The sequence below is a fragment of the Sinohyriopsis cumingii genome, chromosome 18 (genome assembly GCF_028554795.1).
Source record: "Sinohyriopsis cumingii isolate HCF-2022 chromosome 18, ASM2855479v2, whole genome shotgun sequence".
Lineage (NCBI taxonomy): Eukaryota > Metazoa > Mollusca > Bivalvia > Unionida > Unionidae > Sinohyriopsis > Sinohyriopsis cumingii.
Window position 1 is genome coordinate 77,679,520 of NC_142978.1, and position 14,262 is coordinate 77,693,781.

Below are 14,262 nucleotides of genomic sequence, written 5' to 3' on the forward strand. Positions count from 1 at the left end.
GTACTAATGTTTGCACCAATGATCAAACCTCACCGCCCCAACATTGCCTTAAACTGTATGATACATAGTCTACCTGATTTGCTATTTAACCTGTAAATGGCTAAATATGCTTCTAGAAACCCCATATATTTTTAGGATGAATTTATCACTTTAATACATGGTCATCGCTTCACCTTTTTGAGTGTCAGTCTGTCATGTTTAATATTTTTCCCATGCTTGCAACCTTAATGTTATTTTGAAATCACCATATCGAACACATTTTAAATTCATTTACCTACATCTTACTGTTTTCTAGAATCAAGTGAGACATGTTATATCTTTTCAGGTCTAACATTGTATCTGGAACAAAATGTTAGAGTTGGATCAGTTTGGAAGCTCTCCAGTAGTCCGGTGGTGATAGCAAGGTTTCATAAGGACATGTGAAGTGTACTGTCATAAGTGACCATGATTAGTTCATATCACCACACTGATATATAGCACCACAAAGACATGGCTTAGGTCTTCATGAGAGAGAATAACACCATTTTTCAGTAAGGTAGAGCCTCCCTAGAAACTGTATTTTCCTATCCCATTGTCACCTTTTGTAGTTATTGACATTGAAATGGAATGCATTTTTGCTATACAACATGGTAGTGGTCCCATCCGAACTTTAAATCTGAGTGCGCTATTACTTATACAAACAACTGCCTACGTACCTGACACAATATGTGGAACATAGCACCTGTCACTGTTTCTTTAGTGTCTACACCTATATGCATCTGGACAGGCATATTGCGGTTTGCTGCCAAAATCACTATGAGCTGTGTTGCTTCACTAACCCTGGGAAAAATGATATCACTTGTACAGACTTAAGCTACCATTTGTTTTAAATACCATGTATTAGTCAACTTTGCTGTCTAAAATTTGTCAAACTGAATTTTAAAACTTGTAGGAAAATTTATATTTTCAATAAAATGTAGTTTTTAAAATTTAAATGTTTATTTAAATTTCCTTTATCAATAATTTCAAATTGTAAACATATTCTCAGAGAGGCCTTGTACATTCAGGTTTTCATTGCATTGAAAAATTCTTATAATTAAGGAAGATATAGCAAATTAAGTTTTGGTTTCTCAAGAGCACTTGGACCAAAACTTGCACCCTGTGGAACACCAGCACTACACACTTTCTGAAAGGTGTCACGTGTCTTGTTTGTAATAAAATTCAAAAAGACTTCATGTATAAAATTGAAATAGGTGTGGCATGCAAATATAAAAGTTTGACTAAAATTGGCCATAACAAATTGGGCCTGTCAGGAATCAGGTCACAATTAGTACATCCAGTTCAGTACCAATAGATGTAGTTCAAGTCTATTTTTAGAATATTTTTTCCTCTCATTTTGGTGGTGACAGAAGAGTTATATTTATGCATTTTTTAGGGATTTAAGAAGTATTGAGAAACAAATGTAGAGAACATAGAGTAAAATTAATTGTGTTCTATGTCCTTATGGATCTGACCTTGTTCGATTTATTGACAAATGGAGTTTATCAGGAATATTATGTTCCCTGAATATTACTGGACCAGAAGTATGTTAGTTATCACGTCACTTTCTCGCATCATACCTTCTATTTTGTCCTCTTTATCTCACATGTATATGGTATGCATGTGTGTTTGGAAGTAAGTAACATTATCTTATGTTTATGAATTTAGCATTTGATGTGATCTTATTCAAATACATGTATGTAGATGCACGTTTGCTTTTTAGACCAACAAGTAGATCTCCGCCTTTTCTTCTTTTTTCTCCCCTGACATTACCGGTAGTGTCAGAAAAAAACAAAAGAAGCGATGATCTACTTGCTGGTCTAGTTTGCGTGGAATATGTATGCAAATGTATGTACAAGTATTATATTTGCATATGGTCATCCAAAGTGTATCAATTTAGCGTTCATATATATACCAATCATGTGCTGCAAAATGGCATTAAACCCAGTAAAACCAATCTGAATAATCAATCCGCTAATAAAAAGAGGCGTGATCTAACGATTGTGGACTAGATGTATCAAAGTTTTGGAAATTAAGATCTGTTAAGTGTATATTTGAAACTCGTCTGCAGTAAAAACGCCCTGTGTATATACATGCACGAGTGTGTGTGTGTGTGTGTGTGTGTGTGTGTTTTGACTGAAAATCAAAGAACCGAAGGTACTGTAATATTAATTGCATTTGAAAGATGCAAGTTGTTTTTTTCTTGTTATTGTTGGAAAATAGCGTCAAACTCACAACATCACGCTGAATATGAGTAAACAGTGTGTGTGTGTGTGTGTGTGTGTGTGTCTAATATCAACGAACCTAAAGCACCATAAGCTTACGTCCATGTGCAAGTGGCAACATGGTTGGGGTTTTTTGTTTGTTTGTTGTGATCTGTTCATTCTTTTTTTCTCTACCTATGAGCATGTGCCATGGTATATTTCATCTTCGAACTAATTCTAAGAAATTAATAAATTCTTTGGGAAAGGCTTATTACATCGGCTTTACAATTTCATTAATGATCAAAGCTGCTCAGATTTGCTCCTTGAGGCATCTAACGAAACCAAATTAAAGCAAAACAGACGAAATAACATTAAGGAAATTTTTTTGACTATGGCTGCCTAAAAATAATTCAAAAAGAACAATCTTAAAACCATTCACATGTCACAGAGTACCAGCAAGTTTTAATATGCAACTTTGGAGGCCTCGTATTTCTAGCTACTTTTATGTATTTGTGATTGAAAATCTCTAACGAAATCTGAGTTGTTACTTACATAAACTTTGTATTACTATTATTTTTGATGGATAGTAACACCGGCTGCATTCATTTAAACTCAAAACATACAAATCTATGAAAACGGCATGACACGTTTCCGACAGAAAATAATTTTCAATGCTGGCGATGTATCACAGCAGGTGACATATCTTAAAAGAAATGAAGAATTTACACGTAAGTATTAAGGTTTTAAATGCTAATTTTAAACTACATGGAATTAAACGGGAACCCGGATGGCCGAGTGTTCTAAAGCGCTCGACTTTACCAATCACTGCCATCTCATCTCGATCCACGTGGTTCGGGTCTCGGGGTCGGTCTATGTGTGTATATGAGAAAGGTTGCCATTAGCCTCTCGTGAGTCGGTGGCTCTTCCCGAGGTTTTCTCCAGTTTCTTATGCCACTATTTATACTGGCCGCCATGTATAGCCTATCACGTGCTGAAAAATGGCGTTATTCCCACAACAACAACATGGGAATATGTTATGCGCCTTTTTCGCGAGTTGGATCTAACAGAGAAGCAGTTTTAGCAGTAGGAAGAGAAACTCATTGATGCTCATTTTACAAAGAGTTTTCAATTTAATTTTCCTGAAATCTATACCTCAAAAGCCGAAATCTAAGCTGCGTACCACTACCGAAACGAGAGAGGAAACAATGCTCTAAATATAGACTGGGACTACTTTTGTGGGTACTGATCCGGAAGTAATAATTGCGACTCAATTTCATTAACGGCAGCCTAAACATGTCTGAATCTTTACTTAACCATGTGTGGACCACCTATTGGAATTGTACCAAACGCAATAAAGACAGTTAATGGTCTAAGCTTGGTATAACATACCCTAGTTTGCTAGTACATATGCCAGGTTTAAGGTCTACATTGCTCTCCTCGGAGAAGACAGATGATATCCCAAACATCTGAAACATCCACACGTTGCATTAATCTAAAATGGAATTTTTTTTCTTCAAGTAAATTTTGATTTCCTATATGAATAAAACACCTGTTATTTTTTTCCAAATTAGTAATCTTTTCCTGATGTATAAATAGGTAGTTATAATCCATCTCGATAACTCGAACATCTAACGAATGTGGATTACATCCCTTTTACTGTCAAATTAACTCCCCCTGCCTTTTCCACGACAAGAAATATAGAAATATTAATTAGTATCCTTTCTACCAGTATAAAGAAAATAAATGGGTTTCACTGAAATTCAAAATAGCCAATAGCAAAATGACACTGTATATTGAAAACTATGACCCTTTTGGATCTTTGTAGACATAACCATTCCACTATCGTCTTTACAAAAGCATTTGGAAAGTTCAAACTATTTCTCTTCAAAATAAAGCGTGAAAGTATAATGATTACTCTGGTTTCTCTTCACATCGTATTAATCTTTCGCCTTTTACTAAAGATTACCGTGGAGAGGAACATTTAATGAGTCTATAGACCATTCTTTGAAGCCTCACTTTGGTGAGGTATCAATTCAATTAAAGTAAACCTCTAGTTCAAATTTAGCATTTTGTTCTCTTTTCTTCTAACCAGATCCAAATGGAAGATAGTAACCGATGATTATATAATCAGGTCTCAGTACTTCCAGTTCGGTACTCACAAAGGTAGTTCTAGTCTATTGTTAGAACATTTATTCCTCTCTCATTGTCATGGTGATAGAAGAGTTATATTTATGCGATTTTGATAGGGATTTAAAGGTCATTGTTTATTCTTGAGAATATGAGCTCAGGTGTGGTTTTCCATGTGTATTTCGGCGATAGTGCATAGTCAGTAATAAGGCCATGGTGATGATCCGGAAGTGAAATATGTGTTCTGTTTACATACTGCTCTGTTGACAGTCCAGCCTCTCAAAAAAACCTTTGGCAAGAACTTCACCGTGAAGGTATTTTTAGATTAACATATGATTTGTACTGATTGTCACACAGTGGAAATGTCAGTCTCGAGAACCAAATGTAGAGAACATATAACAAAATTAATTGTGCTATGTCCTGTCAGTGCAGTATTTGAGTAAAGATTAAACTGGTATTAAATCTTTATTATTAATGAACGACACATGAAATTTCAATATGTTATGTATATTGACTTTGAAAAACAGTAGAATGAAATTAGAAATAAAAAGTTAAGTTTTATTTTGAAAAATTTAAATGAAATTTAAAAAGAAGTATAAAAAATTAAAACATTTACTCCAAAATATATAATATTTGTTGAAATGATATTAAATGATATCAGCATGTAAATATTCCTACACCATATATAAGTTCCAATGTTGGATATTTGTCAAATTTTGTCAGAGAAAATATCTTTGTAAGTCAAAATGAGACCATCATTTAAAATACACGAAGACAAAATTCCAATTTGTATTGGTCATTCAAAGTAATTATTAGGGGTCCAAGCAGTTAATTTATGTGTTTATCATGGGGTCACTTCCTGAGTAACACATATCTGCTTGTATGGCCTTCAGTAATTTTTTACAAACATAGTTATAGGGTATTTAGTGAGAGGACAGAGATGAAAACTTTATACTAGAACCTAGTCAAGTTCTCTACTAAATCATTTTAAACTGTCCCAGAATGAAATACAGTTCAAAGGGATAAAATATACTTTCCCCATGTATATTACCCTTGGATGTAAGAAAACAGCAAAATAATATAAGCTGAACACAAAATGCATTCCATTGTATTGTTCAGTTTGGTTACGATATTGATTGGTGTAGTGCAGCATTGTGGCCTATATGATGTTATGGGAATGCTGATGATCCATCTTGCTTTATGCATTATTAATTACTAATAATATTTGTTAACTGACACTCTAAAGATTGCATAAGAAATATTCAAACAGATTATTTGAATTTAACTTTGTACAACTGATTTTGCGATAGCTACATATCCCACATGAACAAATATTCATATATTTTAGAATGTTTGGGATCAAACGTTCACATTCAGTACATCATATAGGCTGACATTGTACATATAGTGAATCTGTAAGGCCCATTTCTGGCTGTGTGCGCTGAAAATATCCCAAAATGTTATTTTCATCATGAGTAGGCCTATGTATGATAACATATTTCAATTTAGTACTATGACAGTGTGCAGTATTGTAGCATCAGCTGATATCTGATTCCATTGAATCATTGAGTTTAATAATTGGTAACCAACACTCTTAATGATAAATGTTGAAACAGATCATTTGAATTTTGTTTGCACATTTGATCTTAACAAGTACATTGTATATGTCCCACATATGTAAATGTCCATCCTGGTTTTCACGTTTTGGGGATCAGAATTTCACATTTAGTTGACGATATAGGATTTATTGGTATCTATAGTTGATCTGTGTGGCCACATTTTGCTGTATTCATCTGCAATATCCAAAATTGTTATTTCCCTCATGAATAAGATCGCTTATAGTCATATATTTTAATTTATTACATTGTCGATTGACCTTCCTGTATACTGGTATGTACTAATGTTTGCACCAATGATCAAACCTCACCGCCCCAACATTGCCTTAAACTGTATGATACATAGTCTACCTGATTTGCTATTTAACCTGTAAATGGCTAAATATGCTTCTAGAAACCCCATATATTTTTAGGATGAATTTATCACTTTAATACATGGTCATCGCTTCACCTTTTTGAGTGTCAGTCTGTCATGTTTAATATTTTTCCCATGCTTGCAACCTTAATGTTATTTTGAAATCACCATATCGAACACATTTTAAATTCATTTACCTACATCTTACTGTTTTCTAGAATCAAGTGAGACATGTTATATCTTTTCAGGTCTAACATTGTATCTGGAACAAAATGTTAGAGTTGGATCAGTTTGGAAGCTCTCCAGTAGTCCGGTGGTGATAGCAAGGTTTCATAAGGACATGTGAAGTGTACTGTCATAAGTGACCATGATTAGTTCATATCACCACACTGATATATAGCACCACAAAGACATGGCTTAGGTCTTCATGAGAGAGAATAACACCATTTTTCAGTAAGGTAGAGCCTCCCTAGAAACTGTATTTTCCTATCCCATTGTCACCTTTTGTAGTTATTGACATTGAAATGGAATGCATTTTTGCTATACAACATGGTAGTGGTCCCATCCGAACTTTAAATCTGAGTGCGCTATTACTTATACAAACAACTGCCTACGTACCTGACACAATATGTGGAACATAGCACCTGTCACTGTTTCTTTAGTGTCTACACCTATATGCATCTGGACAGGCATATTGCGGTTTGCTGCCAAAATCACTATGAGCTGTGTTGCTTCACTAACCCTGGGAAAAATGATATCACTTGTACAGACTTAAGCTACCATTTGTTTTAAATACCATGTATTAGTCAACTTTGCTGTCTAAAATTTGTCAAACTGAATTTTAAAACTTGTAGGAAAATTTATATTTTCAATAAAATGTAGTTTTTAAAATTTAAATGTTTATTTAAATTTCCTTTATCAATAATTTCAAATTGTAAACATATTCTCAGAGAGGCCTTGTACATTCAGGTTTTCATTGCATTGAAAAATTCTTATAATTAAGGAAGATATAGCAAATTAAGTTTTGGTTTCTCAAGAGCACTTGGACCAAAACTTGCACCCTGTGGAACACCAGCACTACACACTTTCTGAAAGGTGTCACGTGTCTTGTTTGTAATAAAATTCAAAAAGACTTCATGTATAAAATTGAAATAGGTGTGGCATGCAAATATAAAAGTTTGACTAAAATTGGCCATAACAAATTGGGCCTGTCAGGAATCAGGTCACAATTAGTACATCCAGTTCAGTACCAATAGATGTAGTTCAAGTCTATTTTTAGAATATTTCTTCCTCTCATTTTGGTGGTGACAGAAGAGTTATATTTATGCATTTTTTAGGGATTTAAGAAGTATTGAGAAACAAATGTAGAGAACATAGAGTAAAATTAATTGTGTTCTATGTCCTTATGGATCTGACCTTGTTCGATTTATTGACAAATGGAGTTTATCAGGAATATTATGTTCCCTGAATATTACTGGACCAGAAGTATGTTAGTTATCACGTCACTTTCTCGCATCATACCTTCTATTTTGTCCTCTTTATCTCACATGTATATGGTATGCATGTGTGTTTGGAAGTAAGTAACATTATCTTATGTTTATGAATTTAGCATTTGATGTGATCTTATTCAAATACATGTATGTAGATGCACGTTTGCTTTTTAGACCAACAAGTAGATCTCCGCCTTTTCTTCTTTTTTCTCCCCTGACATTACCGGTAGTGTCAGAAACAAACAAAAGAAGCGATGATCTACTTGCTGGTCTAGTTTGCGTGGAATATGTATGCAAATGTATGTACAAGTATTATATTTGCATATGGTCATCCAAAGTGTATCAATTTAGCGTTCATATATATACCAATCATGTGCTGCAAAATGGCATTAAACCCAGTAAAACCAATCTGAATAATCAATCCGCTAATAAAAAGAGGCGTGATCTAACGATTGTGGACTAGATGTATCAAAGTTTTGGAAATTAAGATCTGTTAAGTGTATATTTGAAACTCGTCTGCAGTAAAAACGCCCTGTGTATATACATGCACGAGTGTGTGTGTGTGTGTGTGTGTGTGTGTGTTTTGACTGAAAATCAAAGAACCGAAGGTACTGTAATATTAATTGCATTTGAAAGATGCAAGTTGTTTTTTTCTTGTTATTGTTGGAAAATGGCGTCAAACTCACAACATCACGCTGAATATGAGTAAACAGTGTGTGTGTGTGTGTGTGTCTAATATCAACGAACCTAAAGCACCATAAGCTTACGTCCATGTGCAAGTGGCAACATGGTTGGGTTTTTTTGTTTGTTTGTTGTGATCTGTTCATTCTTTTTTTCTCTACCTATGAGCATGTGCCATGGTATATTTCATCTTCGAACTAATTCTAAGAAATTAATAAATTCTTTGGGAAAGGCTTATTACATCGGCTTTACAATTTCATTAATGATCAAAGCTGCTCAGATTTGCTCCTTGAGGCATCTAACGAAACCAAATTAAAGCAAAACAGACGAAATAACATTAAGGAAATTTTTTTGACTATGGCTGCCTAAAAATAATTCAAAAAGAACAATCTTAAAACCATTCACATGTCACAGAGTACCAGCAAGTTTTAATATGCAACTTTGGAGGCCTCGTATTTCTAGCTACTTTTATGTATTTGTGATTGAAAATCTCTAACGAAATCTGAGTTGTTACTTACATAAACTTTGTATTACTATTATTTTTGATGGATAGTAACACCGGCTGCATTCATTTAAACTCAAAACATACAAATCTATGAAAACGGCATGACACGTTTCCGACAGAAAATAATTTTCAATGCTGGCGATGTATCACAGCAGGTGACATATCTTAAAAGAAATGAAGAATTTACACGTAAGTATTAAGGTTTTAAATGCTAATTTTAAACTACATGGAATTAAACGGGAACCCGGATGGCCGAGTGTTCTAAAGCGCTCGACTTTACCAATCACTGCCATCTCATCTCGATCCACGTGGTTCGGGTCTCGGGGTCGGTCTATGTGTGTATATGAGAAAGGTTGCCATTAGCCTCTCGTGAGTCGGTGGCTCTTCCCGAGGTTTTCTCCAGTTTCTTATGCCACTATTTATACTGGCCGCCATGTATAGCCTATCACGTGCTGAAAAATGGCGTTATTCCCACAACAACAACATGGGAATATGTTATGCGCCTTTTTCGCGAGTTGGATCTAACAGAGAAGCAGTTTTAGCAGTAGGAAGAGAAACTCATTGATGCTCATTTTACAAAGAGTTTTCAATTTAATTTTCCTGAAATCTATACCTCAAAAGCCGAAATCTAAGCTGCGTACCACTACCGAAACGAGAGAGGAAACAATGCTCTAAATATAGACTGGGACTACTTTTGTGGGTACTGATCCGGAAGTAATAATTGCGACTCAATTTCATTAACGGCAGCCTAAACATGTCTGAATCTTTACTTAACCATGTGTGGACCACCTATTGGAATTGTACCAAACGCAATAAAGACAGTTAATGGTCTAAGCTTGGTATAACATACCCTAGTTTGCTAGTACATATGCCAGGTTTAAGGTCTACATTGCTCTCCTCGGAGAAGACAGATGATATCCCAAACATCTGAAACATCCACACGTTGCATTAATCTAAAATGGAATTTTTTTTCTTCAAGTAAATTTTGATTTCCTATATGAATAAAACACCTGTTATTTTTTTCCAAATTAGTAATCTTTTCCTGATGTATAAATAGGTAGTTATAATCCATCTCGATAACTCGAACATCTAACGAATGTGGATTACATCCCTTTTACTGTCAAATTAACTCCCCCTGCCTTTTCCACGACAAGAAATATAGAAATATTCATTAGTATCCTTTCTACCAGTATAAAGAAAATAAATGGGTTTCACTGAAATTCAAAATAGCCAATAGCAAAATGACACTGTATATTGAAAACTATGACCCTTTTGGATCTTTGTAGACATAACCATTCCACTATCGTCTTTACAAAAGCATTTGGAAAGTTCAAACTATTTCTCTTCAAAATAAAGCGTGAAAGTATAATGATTACTCTGGTTTCTCTTCACATCGTATTAATCTTTCGCCTTTTACTAAAGATTACCGTGGAGAGGAACATTTAATGAGTCTATAGACCATTCTTTGAAGCCTCACTTTGGTGAGGTACCAATTCAATTAAAGTAAACCTCTAGTTCAAATTTAGCATTTTGTTCTCTTTTCTTCTAACCAGATCCAAATGGAAGATAGTAACCGATGATTATATAATCAGGTCTCAGTACTTCCAGTTCGGTACTCACAAAGGTAGTTCTAGTCTATTGTTAGAACATTTATTCCTCTCTCATTGTCATGGTGATAGAAGAGTTATATTTATGCGATTTTGATAGGGATTTAAAGGTCATTGTTTATTCTTGAGAATATGAGCTCAGGTGTGGTTTTCCATGTGTATTTCGGCGATAGTGCATAGTCAGTAATAAGGCCATGGTGATGATCCGGAAGTGAAATATGTGTTCTGTTTACATACTGCTCTGTTGACAGTCCAGCCTCTCAAAAAAACCTTTGGCAAGAACTTCACCGTGAAGGTATTTTTAGATTAACATATGATTTGTACTGATTGTCACACAGTGGAAATGTCAGTCTCGAGAACCAAATGTAGAGAACATATAACAAAATTAATTGTGCTATGTCCTGTCAGTGCAGTATTTGAGCAAAGATTAAACTGGTATTAAATCTTTATTATTAATGAACGACACATGAAATTTCAATATGTTATGTATATTGACTTTGAAAAACAGTAGAATGAAATTAGAAATAAAAAGTTAAGTTTTATTTTGAAAAATTTAAATGAAATTTAAAAAGAAGTATAAAAAATTAAAACATTTACTCCAAAATATATAATATTTGTTGAAATGATATTAAATGATATCAGCATGTAAATATTCCTACACCATATATAAGTTCCAATGTTGGATATTTGTCAAATTTTGTCAGAGAAAATATCTTTGTAAGTCAAAATGAGACCATCATTTAAAATACACGAAGACAAAATTCCAATTTGTATTGGTCATTCAAAGCATTTATTAGGGGTCCAAGCAGTTAATTTATGTGTTTATCATGGGGTCACTTCCTGAGTAACACATATCTGCTTGTATGGCCTTCAGTAATTTTTTACAAACATAGTTATAGGGTATTTAGTGAGAGGACAGAGATGAAAACTTTATACTAGAACCTAGTCAAGTTCTCTACTAAATCATTTTAAACTGTCCCAGAATGAAATACAGTTCAAAGGGATAAAATATACTTTCCCCATGTATATTACCCTTGGATGTAAGAAAACAGCAAAATAATATAAGCTGAACACAAAATGCATTCCATTGTATTGTTCAGTTTGGTTACGATATTGATTGGTGTAGTGCAGCATTGTGGCCTATATGATGTTATGGGAATGCTGATGATCCATCTTGCTTTATGCATTATTAATTACTAATAATATTTGTTAACTGACACTCTAAAGATTGCATAAGAAATATTCAAACAGATTATTTGAATTTAACTTTGTACAACTGATTTTGCGATAGCTACATATCCCACATGAACAAATATTCATATATTTTAGAATGTTTGGGATCAAACGTTCACATTCAGTACATCATATAGGCTGACATTGTACATATAGTGAATCTGTAAGGCCCATTTCTGGCTGTGTGCGCTGAAAATATCCCAAAATGTTATTTTCATCATGAGTAGGCCTATGTATGATAACATATTTCAATTTAGTACTATGACAGTGTGCAGTATTGTAGCATCAGCTGATATCTGATTCCATTGAATCATTGAGTTTAATAATTGGTAACCAACACTCTTAATGATAAATGTTGAAACAGATCATTTGAATTTTGTTTGCACATTTGATCTTAACAAGTACATTGTATATGTCCCACATATGTAAATGTCCATCCTGGTTTTCACGTTTTGGGGATCAGAATTTCACATTTAGTTGACGATATAGGATTTATTGGTATCTATAGTTGATCTGTGTGGCCACATTTTGCTGTATTCATCTGCAATATCCAAAATTGTTATTTCCCTCATGAATAAGATCGCTTATAGTCATATATTTTAATTTATTACATTGTCGATTGACCTTCCTGTATACTGGTATGTACTAATGTTTGCACCAATGATCAAACCTCACCGCCCCAACATTGCCTTAAACTGTATGATACATAGTCTACCTGATTTGCTATTTAACCTGTAAATGGCTAAATATGCTTCTAGAAACCCCATATATTTTTAGGATGAATTTATCACTTTAATACATGGTCATCGCTTCACCTTTTTGAGTGTCAGTCTGTCATGTTTAATATTTTTCCCATGCTTGCAACCTTAATGTTATTTTGAAATCACCATATCGAACACATTTTAAATTCATTTACCTACATCTTACTGTTTTCTAGAATCAAGTGAGACATGTTATATCTTTTCAGGTCTAACATTGTATCTGGAACAAAATGTTAGAGTTGGATCAGTTTGGAAGCTCTCCAGTAGTCCGGTGGTGATAGCAAGGTTTCATAAGGACATGTGAAGTGTACTGTCATAAGTGACCATGATTAGTTCATATCACCACACTGATATATAGCACCACAAAGACATGGCTTAGGTCTTCATGAGAGAGAATAACACCATTTTTCAGTAAGGTAGAGCCTCCCTAGAAACTGTATTTTCCTATCCCATTGTCACCTTTTGTAGTTATTGACATTGAAATGGAATGCATTTTTGCTATACAACATGGTAGTGGTCCCATCCGAACTTTAAATCTGAGTGCGCTATTACTTATACAAACAACTGCCTACGTACCTGACACAATATGTGGAACATAGCACCTGTCACTGTTTCTTTAGTGTCTACACCTATATGCATCTGGACAGGCATATTGCGGTTTGCTGCCAAAATCACTATGAGCTGTGTTGCTTCACTAACCCTGGGAAAAATGATATCACTTGTACAGACTTAAGCTACCATTTGTTTTAAATACCATGTATTAGTCAACTTTGCTGTCTAAAATTTGTCAAACTGAATTTTAAAACTTGTAGGAAAATTTATATTTTCAATAAAATGTAGTTTTTAAAATTTAAATGTTTATTTAAATTTCCTTTATCAATAATTTCAAATTGTAAACATATTCTCAGAGAGGCCTTGTACATTCAGGTTTTCATTGCATTGAAAAATTCTTATAATTAAGGAAGATATAGCAAATTAAGTTTTGGTTTCTCAAGAGCACTTGGACCAAAACTTGCACCCTGTGGAACACCAGCACTACACACTTTCTGAAAGGTGTCACGTGTCTTGTTTGTAATAAAATTCAAAAAGACTTCATGTATAAAATTGAAATAGGTGTGGCATGCAAATATAAAAGTTTGACTAAAATTGGCCATAACAAATTGGGCCTGTCAGGAATCAGGTCACAATTAGTACATCCAGTTCAGTACCAATAGATGTAGTTCAAGTCTATTTTTAGAATATTTCTTCCTCTCATTTTGGTGGTGACAGAAGAGTTATATTTATGCATTTTTTAGGGATTTAAGAAGTATTGAGAAACAAATGTAGAGAACATAGAGTAAAATTAATTGTGTTCTATGTCCTTATGGATCTGACCTTGTTCGATTTATTGACAAATGGAGTTTATCAGGAATATTATGTTCCCTGAATATTACTGGACCAGAAGTATGTTAGTTATCACGTCACTTTCTCGCATCATACCTTCTATTTTGTCCTCTTTATCTCACATGTATATGGTATGCATGTGTGTTTGGAAGTAAGTAACATTATCTTATGTTTATGAATTTAGCATTTGATGTGATCTTATTCAAATACATGTATGTAGATGCACGTTTGCTTTTTAGACCAACAAGTAGATCTCCGCCTTTTCTTCTTTTTTCTCCCCTG

General features: G+C 34.0%; 2 non-coding genes across 2 annotated transcripts; both read left to right on the top strand.

Annotated features, from left to right (window-relative positions):
- Positions 1 to 4,133: 4,133 nt before the first annotated feature.
- LOC149777082 (U5 spliceosomal RNA) lies at positions 4,134 to 4,249 on the top strand. Its single transcript, XR_016416355.1, has one exon. It is a non-coding gene; the product is annotated as a U5 spliceosomal RNA (small nuclear RNA).
- Positions 4,250 to 10,368: 6,119 nt separating this feature from the next.
- LOC149777083 (U5 spliceosomal RNA) lies at positions 10,369 to 10,484 on the top strand. The gene has a single exon (XR_016416357.1). It is a non-coding gene; the product is annotated as a U5 spliceosomal RNA (small nuclear RNA).
- Positions 10,485 to 14,262: the final 3,778 nt, after the last annotated feature.